The 12,963-nt window shown below is 43.5% G+C and overlaps 1 protein-coding gene across 1 annotated transcript in view; it reads left to right on the top strand.

The window, feature by feature from the left end:
- The first annotated feature begins 2,188 nt into the window (after positions 1-2,188).
- Positions 2,189-12,963, top strand: part of LOC119006162 (polycomb protein SCMH1) — a 67,354-nt gene continuing 56,579 nt past the window's right edge. Inside the window, exon 1 of the mRNA XM_037074578.1 lies at positions 2,189-2,212. The gene's annotated coding sequence lies outside the window, so the exon portion shown is untranslated. The remainder of the gene's footprint in view (positions 2,213-12,963) is intronic.

Below are 12,963 nucleotides of genomic sequence, written 5' to 3'. Positions count from 1 at the left end.
ATCTCTTTGTGAACAAAAGCTGGTTTACCCCCGGTGACCATGAAAGACAACCTGCGACGGCGTTTGCTAAATCTTAAAGCATTCAGTAATAATAATAATAGACGACTGCTTTTATTGAATCTGCTTCAGCCTGCTTCACATTCAGCACCCGCAGAAATTAAAGATGAAATCAGAACTATATTTAGGAACGAGTCGTTTTCTTCTGCAGCTAAAAATAACTCGCTCATTTGTTTTTTTGTTTTTTTTTTAATGCCAGTGCATTATTGCATTTATATGAATGTGCACACACTGTTCGTGCAAAAGTGTTGTAACTAATGCTAATCGATGCCTGTCACTCATCCGTTTTATTGATGGCTTGAGATAAAGGCTGCAACAAATGATTGTTTTCATTATTGATTAATATGCGGCCAATTTTCTCACTTGATAAGTCAACCTTTTGGTCTATGAAATACATAAAAAACTGATAATAGGAAAAATAATTGCCTCATTACCAAAGTTACTTGACACTGCTTGTTTCATGTGATCGAACAGCTTTAAACTTTTAAAAAATGTTCATTTTGTGCTCACTTCGAAAATCACATAACAATCACTTGAGAGAGAGGAGTTGAATCTTGCTTAACAAATAAAAGCCTCTGATTGAGATTTCTCTTGATAGTCTGATTAATGAAGTCACTCCAGCTTTACTGGAGATTTCAAGCTGTTTCAATGACTCGGTGCATTAAGCTTGGGATTCTCTACATTCCCAGTTCCCCTGAACTACCCACCATATGCCTTTGCAGTCTACTTAGGACTTCTGCAAAAAAAACTTGTGTGTGCAACTAAAAGGTGGAGGAAGAACAACGTTACATGGATGATACTCTTTGCTTGTTTGATGTCAGGTAAGAAACTCAATGCAAACTTGATGCAACATAGAAAACATTAGCTTGCCATATACTTGAATCCACTAACATTCAACAAACACTACTCTTATCGTGTATTGTCATTTGTCATTTAGGCTAACGCTATTACAAAATCCAAGACAAGACTTCAGATGAGAAGTCTGCTAGTCTGCCCCCAGCAAGCTAGCAAATGTAAATGGCATGTTGCCTGAGCAATGCGGCACTACCTTATGATGGAAATAATGTCAGACACAGGCTGATTCATTTCTAAGTAAAGCCTCAAGTTATCTCTGTATTTACCTACAACTGTGTCTCAATATTAAGGAACAAACATCTTACTAATCACATCCGAAAACGAAGTTAGGATGCACCTCCTTGCTTCATATTTGTTGGACAAGCTAGCTAACCACAAAAACAAGCAACATTTTAATTATTGAGGCAACATAGCAATCATTAGCCAGCCATAGCCTTGAATGCATTAACATTTTGTAAACATAAAACTCTACTCTCATTGCCTGTTGCCAATTGTCATGTAAGCTAATGTTTACACAAAATACATGGCTGAAACTCCAAGTAAGATATTTGCTAGCTGCCTCTACCAAGCTAGCATGTTATCTTTGTAGTTTCCTACAATTGCTGCTTATAGTTAGGGAAAAACACTTAACTAATCATGCCCAAAAACCCAACATTTTCTCTGAGTGAAAGGGGAAGTAAAAAACCTTAACAGGGATGCACGCTTTGGTCAATGTAGCTAACGCTAACCACAAACAAAAACAAGCAAACAAATAGTATTTGTTGATGCGACACAGCTATCATTAGCGTGCCTTAGCCTTGAAACCATAAACATTCTACAAACATCTAACACTATGTATGGTAATTTTTGATTTAGGCACACATTCGGGCTAACACTGATACGAAATACATGGATGAGCATCTAGCAAAATTGGCCCCTTTCCTGAGTAGCCTGGCACCACTTTAGATTGAAATAATTAAAGACAGATTTTTCTAAAATAGAATTCATTTCTATATGAAGGCTCAAGTTATCTCTTTAATTTTTGCAGCTGCTGCTTGATGTTAAGGAAAAAAAACATTTAACTAATCACGCCTCCGAGCATTAGAGTCACCGTTCGTATGCTCAGATTTGAAATGCCTCGGTTCTACAAGGCCTCCTAAGTGTTTGCGCTCCTTTTAAATATACTGTGGAAATGACTGTTTATAGCCTCCGGACCTCTGTCTCATATTTCTCCCTCAGGTCAGAATTGAAATGGGCCAGAAAGTCTTTCTTCATCTCCGTGGAACTCAAATGGCTTCGAGCAGCAGGAGCCGACCTCCAGGTGAGCCTAACCTGTTAATGAGAAATCTTATGGCACACGCTACAAAGAGCCGTCCTAGCGCTGTTCTGTTAAGGTTTAACCGAGCTTGACTCAGACGAACCTGCGTGTTCAATGGACGACTGCCAGTTGGAATGGATGCAAAATTTGACTTAGCAATCACGTGCTCATGCCAAATTGGGATGCTTTGCACACATATTGTTGAAAGTGTTGGGTTTTCTGTGTGTTTACAGTTGAACTTAAACAGTTAATCAATGAATAAGTCGATTAGTGACGATTCAGTCAAGCGATTAACTGCAATTTTCTGAGCAAAATGGACAGAAATCCATCGGTTCCAGGTTCTTTATAGTTTGGACTGTTGAAACGATCAAATTCAAGTAATTTCATGTGTTGTAGACAAAGTGGTTAATAATCTGCCGAATAATTGATAAAGAAAACACCAATGAGTGTATTCAGTGTATTTACCATCATGTGTTTTTTACCCTCTGGCATCCTTGTCCTTCCCCCTTTTTCTCTCTAACTTCCCTGTCCTCTGTCTTCTGTCTGCTGTATGTGAATGTGTCATGGAGGAGACGTTTGGGCCCTGCCTGCTGATTTATTCATGATATGACTTTTAATATCATTTACTGGGACATGGGAGTCTGCATCTCAAATAGGCCTGCAGGCACGTTTGTGTGTGCCGGCGTGCCACGCGTGCAAGACAGAGGAAGAAAGAGAAACACAATGCACTTAAACATGCACATGTGTTTGTGCACTGTGTGTGTGTGTGTGTATGTGCAAATTGGAACATGCATGGCGTTTCGTCTGGGATGAAATCGTGACAAATTGGGTTTGTAACAAAGCGTGTTTGGGCCGGTGAAGAGGTGGACTTCATGATGATTGCCTGTAATAGGGCTGTGATTGAGTTATCGGACAACAGTAGGAAGTCTTTGTGTAATGGGCAATCGCTAGCGATGGGGGCCGATACCAATCTGTTAAGCAGCATAGGGTGTGGAGAGGAATGTCGGAGGAGGTGTCTAGTTTCTGAGGTGGGTGACTGTTTTGTTGGCCAATGTGCATGCTTTGCTTGTGTATGTGTGTTTTCATTTTTGATTTATTGCTACGTATTCGTTGGTACATGTTCGACAGACACAGTAGCAAAACCGCCGAATGTTGCGAAGGCAGACGCAAAACCTGCAGCCGATTTTTTAAAGCTTCTAGTATATGTCGAGATCCAGTTTCCGCTTTTTTTGATCTCACTCCTGGATGGATATTCAGTTCAAAACAAAGAGATCTTCCATGTATGTTTTTGCCGGTTTGTTCCATATGTGTGCACCATTTTTTTTTTTTCTTATTTTGTCTAACCATACCTATTAGTGACTATAATTAAATGATGAGGAATAGGTGGGTGGATGGAACAGGAGGCAGACAGAGAAGGGGGCGGCTGGAAAGCGTGATTTAATTTGGTTATGATCTAATTTGCTTTGATTAAAAATGTATGCAAATCCCTCTTAGCATAAGGGATCAGTGAGGAGAGGCGACACCTCTCTTCTCTCTCTCTCTTTCTCTTTCTCCCCCCTCCTACACCTCCTCCTCTACCTCCTCCTCCTCTTCTCCTGTGTCTGTGGCCACTAATATGAGATGTGTGAATTGGAGAGTGTGTACATTCGTGTGTGAGTCGTCGGAGGTGCTCTTCTTTTTTTTTTTTTTAAAGCGGGCCAGAGGAGCCCACTCACATCGGGTGTTACTGCACCTTATATCTGCTGGCTGAGAATCTGCTACAGGCTGGCTCCGGGTGTGGGGTGTTTCTACGTGAGTGTGTGTGTGTGTGAGTGTGTGTGTGTGTGTGTTTGTTTGGCCTGACCCCGTCTGCCAGCGAGCCCTGTGTAGGAGTGACTTTGCCAAGCCGCCCATGTCTCCCAGAGGTTGATCCTCCCCACAGTCCGACACTGAAGGTCACGCTGCCGAGCACAATCTCCTCTCTTTTTTCCTGTTTCCTTCATCATTCTTTGTTCCTTGTTGATATTTCTTTCTTTCTGTTGTTCTTTTTCATTTCTGTCTTTTCTTTCGCACACACACACACACACACACACACACACACACACACACACACACACACACACACGCGCGGACTTACCCCACACCTCTGTCCTCTGCGCTCCTGGCCACTGACAACCTTCAGCCGTAGAAACAAGCCTTCGACACACTCTACACATGAACCTCCACTCTGAATATTTTTTCTGTGTGTGGCTATTCTCCATTTTGTGTGTGTGTGCTTCTATGCCATTGTGTCTGTATGGGGGGGGGGCATCTAGGTGACTGCATCTATTTGCATGGGGGCTCAGAGTATTCATGTCACTCTCAATTTCTCCCTGACTCCGCACCCTCTCTCGGCCTGTCACCACTGCCTCTGCAAGTTTACTGTAATGAACTCTGGTTTGCCTCTGTGCGCCACCTCTCCTCTCCTCTCTCTCCTCTGACTTTTTTTTTTCCTCTCTCGCTCTCGCCCTGACTCCAGCCAGCCAGCCAGCCAGGCAGCCAGCCAATCAGACGTTTAATCAGACATCCAGGCAGCCCGCGTGCCCATCAGTCATCCGGCGAGTGAGTCAGTTAGTTTGACAGCTGTCACGTCAGGAGGACGGATAGTTAGCTGGTCAGCATCACCAGGCTGGTGAGTCAGGGCCGAAAGAACTGTTGAGTCAGTGACGTTTAGATTTAGACATCACAACTAAGCAGACCAAGTTAGGCCAAGTTTTATTTCAAACAAACTTTGCTTTTAGTGCTTGAAGTGGGACATCACAGCAGGGAGGAGGGGTTTTTATTGGATGTAAGGGTTTCAGTGCTGAGCCACAGTTTGCCTGAAGGTCCTCTTGAAGTTCTCTCTCCTCCGAGTCTCTTTTGCATTTTCCTTCAATTTCTCGCCTTCTGCTTGCAAATTCAAGCATCATTTTTTTGGAGAGTATATGTGTATTTTTTTTCTTTTTTTTTTTGGTTTCTTTGTTTTATGGATGTCTGTTTTTCGTTTGGTACGGAGACACATTCTTTTTTTCTTTTCTTAGATCTTTAAATTTGACAGTCGTCGGTGTAGCGATGGGCAGGAAATGGACAGGAAAAGAGAGACGGACATGATTGTGGTGATAAAGCACCATAAAGCTTGGGTTTGTGAGCTACTTTATGAGCATTTCTTGCAGAATAAATCTCTTAACATCCTGACAGCAATCAGTAAATCAAATGCTGTGACAAAAAAAAAAGAAAAAAAAAAAAGAAAAAGCTGTCACGGGCCGTCCAGTTATCTCGTCCAGCCTTGTCTTGTCTAGCTACACGGTACACGAGCCAGCTCGTCGCTCTAGAGTGCAGCCACAGTCTTCCAGTACTAACATGCTAGCTTGACGTGGGTGAGTACTAACAATAAGCACATTTGTTTTGGGTTTTTTTTTGCTTATTATGCTAATTTGAAGTGTTTTTATACATGTTGAATGAGATTTACGTTTAGCGATGCTGCGCTCACATTACACAGACCCTGAGTTAAAGAATGAGTCGCTGCGGCAGTGACAGATTTTCGTTTAGCAGCTAACCCAGTTAGCACAAAGCACAGGGGCACAGCAGTGAGCAGCAACTGCCTAGCGGGGGAGTGTTGTTTGTCTGAGGTACATTCATGGCAGCTAATTGTTTCAAGATGTGACACAATTGTGGCATTTTATTTATGTATTTGTTAGACTAAAAGAGTTAAGAGAGCTTGTTGAAGACAGCAAACTAGCCGCTAACGCATCTCATGGCTGGCCTGTGAGAGCTACGAGGCAGACAGTGCAGTTAGGCGGTGTGTGCTCATGGGCACGTTCCCAATCGCAAGCTTTGTTTTTTTTTTAACGTTCAGTACGGACTGCAGCAACCCTTAAAAAGCACACACTGTGGCATGCCGTATGCATTCTTTTCAGACGTACTTCTTGATCATCACCACAGTGGGCCTTGAACATTCACCCTCTTGCTCCTATATCCATCGCAGCCTTAGCACGGAAAAAGAAAGTAGCACTTTCGCTTATATGTGCCTTAATCGAACTGCCGTGTCAGTCAATCTGTCAAACGAGCCGTCAAATGTTTCTATCTGTGTGGCACATTATGACGTATGTAACATATCTTCTGCTGTGCACAGAATTGCAGCTGGAAAAGCACGCTGGCCTGCATACTGCAAGACATGACTGAATGTAGTCGGATCACCTGGTAATTTTGGCACGCTGCATGTCACAAAATTCATATTGGGACAAATTAAATCTTTGTGCCGAGTGCTAAATAGTATGGTGGTGTGGATGTTGAACACAGAGCATGAGATTTAGAGGGGTGGCGATGAAGGGTGGAGATCAGATTTTTTTTCTGTCAGATACTCCAATTCTCCACTTTTACTAACCTCAGCTTTAATCCCATCTTTTCACCAACTTTGTTTGCATCATCTCTGAAATTCGCTTCGATCCCCATCTGAACACATAGTCTGCATGTTGTTCCATGTGATGCCCCCCCCCAAAAAAAGTGTTAACATTGATGTGTACGCTGCTTCAATAATGTAAGAGCGTATCCCCGAACTTAGCCGAACAGATAATCAGTCAGTCAAGTCGGCCCGTCTGCACGTCGGTAAATCAATTTGTTTACTGAGTCAGTTGGTCAGTCAGTCAGTCAGTAACTCAGCCATTCACCCAGTTAGTCAGTCAGCTCAGTCAGTCAGGCTGTGTCTGCTCTCTTACATAAGCAGGGCGACAGATGCTGAATCATGAGCTGCCCGCTGGAATGCTCTCTCTACCCAGAGGGTGCCAGGAGGGAAGACAGCGCACACACACACACACACACACACACACACACACACACACACACACAGAGAAACGCTGCTAACTGTACGCATTCATGCAGACATCGTGCGCACTCATCGGCACGCGCGCACAAACACACACATATTGCATGTCATGCACTATTTCACATGAGACTCACTCCTCATGATTGAACTCCCGAGGAGAGATAGTCAAGGAGAGAGACAGGAGAAGAAGAGAGACATGGGGGTGAGGGAGAGCGAGAGAGGTTGAGTGTGAGACAGAAAGAGAGAGAAAGGGAGAGAGAGAGAAAGAGAGAGAGAGAGACAGACTGACAGTGAGAGTTCAAGAGAACGAGAGAAGAAAGGAGAGTGAGATCTTCCCTCAGCTGTCTGTGAGGGTTTTGATGTGGTTTAAAGGGTTTTTCATGTTACGCAACTTTGAAGGCGAAGCGTTTGATGTTTAGTTTGCTAGTTTGTTAGCTATTGGATTAATCTCTCCTCCTTCTACCTCTCTTTCTCGCTGCAATTTATCTGATTAGTACTCGGGGCTTGCGTCACCCCTGTTCTTGCCTTTGTCTCGAAACGATACTCAGAAGGGTGTTTTTCAGCGTGTCTTCAGAATCTTGGCACCTATCATCTATTTATGGGAGAAGCAATTGAAACTGGAATAACGGTCCTATTTGCCTGCCTGTCTAGCCCCTTCAAAAACACGACTGAAATGCTGATGGAACAATGACAACTATTTCTCCCTTTTTTTTCCCTCCCCCCCCGTCTCATCTCCCCGTTTCTCTCACTACCTCTTCCAATCTCGCCTCTCCACGTCCCCTCAGCATGGGTGATTCATTTGTCTCCAACACAATATAGCACAACATGGGCTCGCCGCCGTCCATATTGCCACAATGCCTATTTGTCGAAGCACCGAGGATTTCGTAAATGTATTTCCACACTCCTCTCCTTCCAGCGTTTTCCTCCTCTGCCCTTCGTCGTTTTTCCCTCCTTTCACTTATTCCCTCTCCCCTCTCCGGCAGCGAGCACACACACTCTCCCAGTCCCCCCCCCCACCCACCTCTCCTCTCCCTCTCTCTTCTCCATCCCTCTCTCATCAGACGAATGTAAGAATAGAACAGGGGAAGCCCTCTCACCTCTCCCTGCACGCTGGCTAATTAGCATATTCATGAGAGGCGCCATAAATTATACATGAGATCCGGAGGGGAAACAGAGGCAGAAGAATGAGACGTGGACACACATTCTCACACGCGCACGCACGCACACACACACGCATGCATGTGCACAGCCTCCACGTATGCAGGTATGCTCACACACACACACAAACACACACACGAGCACGCAAGTAAACACACACATCCACACCTTCTCTTCCTCTCACACCCTCTCTCAATCACACGACGCAGACGGAGAGATACAGACAGGTAATTGGTGAGAAGGAGTGTGTGGTACAGTACATTGGCGGTGTGCAGGGGGGGGGGAGACGCCGTGCACAATATTGAAAGGGAGAAGTAGAAGTCACTCTCGGTCGAACAGGAAATGCGGTGCGCACGCATGATGCTTAGGTTGGCTTTATTTTTCTCCCCACACTCGAAGGTAAGAAGGTTTAGGCACTTTATTTAGCGCTTTAGGCGCTAAGTAAGGTTAATGCAGATTTGGGTTAATGCTGAAAGGAAAGTGTAGAATGGAGAGTGTTAAATTAAGGCAGATATTGAGGTCACAGGTTTACATTATTGCAAGGATGAGGGAGAAATGAGAGGCCAGAAGGTCCCTGAGATTATTTCAAGATGTGACATCCATATAGCAGAAAGATCAGCGTTTGAACGGTGGGGGTAAGAAATGAAAACGTCTCAGGTTCTGCTGCCTTTTTTTGTTGAGCAAGAACCTTTAAATTATGTACCATCCTTCAAACTATACCATATTTGTTTTAAATCCAATTAATGTGTTTTTCTCTCTTGCATGATGGATATCCCAATTTGGAGCCAGACTCTGACTCAGCACGCTGACGGATGACTAAACATCGTTATCCACATATATCAAATTTACATACGGGCCAAAATAAATGCAGTAAGATGAAAGCAGACAGGGGGCTGGAATACGTCCAAGACGTGTGCTCTTTTCCGTGACACTCAAGAGCTGCGATGGTAAACTTTTGGTTGTCAAGATTATCGAGAGCTCAAAAAATGATCGCTAAACAACCTGCAGTGCCGACATTCTTATACATTCTACTATTTCTGGCAGTGACAGTAATTCCACAAACACTGTCGATGTGCTTCCGATGCTGCCTGTTCCCTCTTTAACCTATTTGCTCTGTTTCTACAGTTCATCCGTCCTTCAACTCCGGATAACCAAATCTTTCTGGTGGTTGATGTAAAACACCTCCCTACTGGTGCACCAGCACATAGAAAGTTGCCACAGACTTATAAACTTAAGTGAGCAGCGTCCTGTGAAATACAGAGACGTTTATGCTGTTGTGATTTGTGGCTTTGTTAGCATCGTGTGAGTGACAAAGTGATGATCCACAGTCTTAATTGTGTCAAGACGTGATTTTGAAAAAAGAGGTGTGATCGAGGTGTTCTTGTTGTGAGTAAAAAACGATACTTAGAAGTGATTGTGACAAAATATTTTGTTACATTTGACGGAAGGCCTTCGACAAACAGTTGTCTAGATCATCAATTCATCTTTGCATAATTTTTCAATTGATTCAAGTGTTTGTTTGATCTATAAAATGTATCCTAAAGCCCAGATGATGACATCATACATCTTGTTTTGTCCAATCCAAACTTCTTAAACCTGAATGTGTTCAGCCTATCATGATACAAGACAGAGAAAAGGCTGCACATCCTCACATTTGGAAAGCGGAAACCAGACCATGATTAATCAAATAGCAAAATAGTTACAGATAACTTTCCTGTCAATTGACTTTATTGGTCCCAAAATTCTTAGGTTGCCCCCAAATATGATCCTGGTTTTGCCTCTCCTGACTGTGCGCCTTGTACAAGAAGAGATACAAGATCGGTGCCTTTTAGTCAGTTTGCAAAATCCTTTGTTTATTAGTAGCAATGACTTGATTGAGCAATAGGCTTCGCTTTTCAAGTATCATGCAAGCAGTAACATACATATTGGCATTTGTTCCAGATATCAAATTGAAATAAACAGGCATGATACACTTATCTCAAAAAAGCTTATCTACCAAATAAACAAACCATTTTCAAACAACACAACGCTCTCTTTACACACATCACAGACGAAAGCTGTCCGTGGTGTCAAAGTGGCTGGAATTTAAGATTCTAATACGCCTTGGAAGAAATACCTATATACATGCAGAGCAAAAAAATGGCAAGCAGCTCTTACACAAATTACACGTACTGGATGTTAATTGCTTTCCACCTGCATTTAAAAGCCTTGGACTTGCCTCAATACCTTCCTCAATAAAACCGATTTCATCTGTCCTCTTTCAAACTTGAATCGTATATTTGTCGCCTAATTTGCACTTACAAGAAGAAGAGGAAGAACTGTAGGCAGATGACGGTTTGTTGAATAACACCCCGATACCCGCGAAAATGACACGGCCGTCATAATTCCACTTTATTTGCATTAAATAATGTGCTTCTAAAAAGCTTCGGGAACTGAGCGGATTCGGTTTGGAGACGAGACGTGCTGCTGTAAGTTAATGCTTCACTGTGCAGATCCATACGGCGCTCTTCCTGCCAGGCACCGCCGGATGACAAAAGTTGCATTGAAGTGATGTGCACGTGGAAAGAGGCGTGGTGGAATAGTTTGCTGCTAAACATGACTGTATGTTAAAAGTGTGTTCTAATGTTATAGCTAAGAGGTTTCCCCCTCTGGCTTGCATAATGCTCTGTCACCCTCGTAGCTGAAACCCACATTGTAGCCACCGGCGGCAGGGATCCTGCCATACATGCTTAAGTGCTCACGACAATTAGCTGTTTCTGGGTGGTTTGGAATCTAATTGAAACACAAGGGATTGAGAGCGATTGAGAGATTCGCCTCTCCGGTGTCGATGGAATATTCATGAACATGTTGCCGGGAATCAACCGAGTTCTTCAGCGTTCACCCGAGAGGATGTGCTTTCTTTTATCCATCCATTTCTCGATACAGAAAACAGGCCGAGGATGAATTTCCTCATATATGTGTCATACAGTGAGTTTGTATGTGTGAGAGATTACACGTGTCGCTTTGTAAGTTTTAGCATGAATTTTGTGTTGCGGCACGTGGGCTGGCAGAACTGAGAGAATACGTAAATATATGTGTGCTCGTGTTGCAGCGAGCACGTAAAAACCCCTCCACCGCCGCTTTAGCTCTTCTGTAATAAATTAAGGAGTGCATTAGGAGTGCAAAGAAGGTGCAAATTAAATTCAATCATGTGAAGATCTGGCACTGAGACACAACATTTCGACACGGACCCTTGTCAGGCATCTCATTCACAACGTGAACAGCACATCTTTTACGCTGGAGCCGCAGACTGGAACAAAAATCGGAGCCCATCGAACAACTGAGACAGTTTTCACATCAGAAATTGAGCCTTTGAATATCTTTAGATATTTCCTGAAAGGTCCAGTGTGTGGGATTTATGAGAGGAAATGGAATATCGTATTCATAATTAAGTGTTCATCTGGGTTCCTGTCTGTACCCGGGCCTATGATTAATAAAACACTGGGAGTATTTCTATTTTAGCTGGTTCCTTGGGTTTCTAGATTTTTGACATTTCTTTCTGACAACTTGTGGCTTTAGTAAAAAGATTTGTTGTTTCACCTTGTGAATCTTTCTGTCTGAAACACTGTGTTCCTAAAAAGCTCAGGCGTCTTTTCATTCTATTTCGTGCACTAAATTGGCCTGCACAGACTTCTGCACTCCCTAATTCTGTTGATTAAAGATTCAGGCTGTCCTGTGGGGGCAGACCAAGTGTTGTGGCATACAGCTCTCATTACTTAAACACTTAATACATATGCAGATATCCTGAGTTTTAGTACCTAGAATGGCTCAGGTGTCCAAAAGCACCTGATCCTACATTTCCCATAATGCCACAGTTGTGCAAAAACACGCAAGGATGAAAACCCAAAACACACCCGAAACGATGATACCATGTCTGTTAGTGAGTTAGCATCACTGACGTCACCTTCTTTCTCGCATCTGTTTTGATATTTCTGGTTTCTTTGGAGCGTATTTGTACTCGAGAGGCGCAATAGTTTTCACCCCGAAAGCGGTTTTGCTCTTTTACATGAATATGAATAACTAATTTCACATGTGCTAGCGTGTGTGTGCCCACGTCTGCCTTGCAAATGTGTGCACGCCCGTGAGCGTCTGTGTGTGTGTGTGTGTGTGTGTGTGTGTGCATGTGCTCCTTCTAGTGCGGGTGGCGGGAGCTAATATCAGATTACGGATGTAAATTGGCAGAGTGGCTCTCTCTCATTATCACTAATAAGACTATGGCCTCGCTCTCTGCGCCCTCTCTTTTCTCTCTCTCCTGCTCCGTGGTCGGCTAGATGAGAGAGATGGAGAAAGATGAGCTGATAGAGAGCGCAAGAGAGAGAGAGAGAGAGAGAGAGAGAGAGAAAAATGGACCACATGTGCATGAGATGACACACACATCTCACGCACACAAAGCTAATGTCAGACACCGCACAGCAACAGCAAAGCAGAGCTCCAGCCTAACTTCATCCAGAAGGAAAGAGCTGCCTCTGAAAATGTCACAAAAGGCGACTAGTGGTCCTCGTCTGACGCTCTCATGAGATAAGGTACAGAGAACTCCATCGCAAACTCAACTTAAGCCTCTTTCTTTCCTTTTCTGCTTTCCTTCTCTCTCTCTTCTCTCTCCTTCTCGACTCAAACACTGAGACATACCTTGCGACGTCTTGCACTATTAAAAGTAACACGTGCTCGCCCACTCCCTGTGTTTCTTCACCTGCCTTTTGTCTTCGTACACAATTAGTACACATGTGCGCACACCGCC

The sequence above is a fragment of the Acanthopagrus latus genome, chromosome 17 (assembly GCF_904848185.1).
Source record: "Acanthopagrus latus isolate v.2019 chromosome 17, fAcaLat1.1, whole genome shotgun sequence".
In the NCBI taxonomy this organism is placed as follows: Eukaryota; Metazoa; Chordata; class Actinopteri; order Spariformes; family Sparidae; genus Acanthopagrus; species Acanthopagrus latus.
Note: the sequence above shows the minus strand (reverse complement) of the source record. Positions and strands in the feature narration are given on the sequence as shown.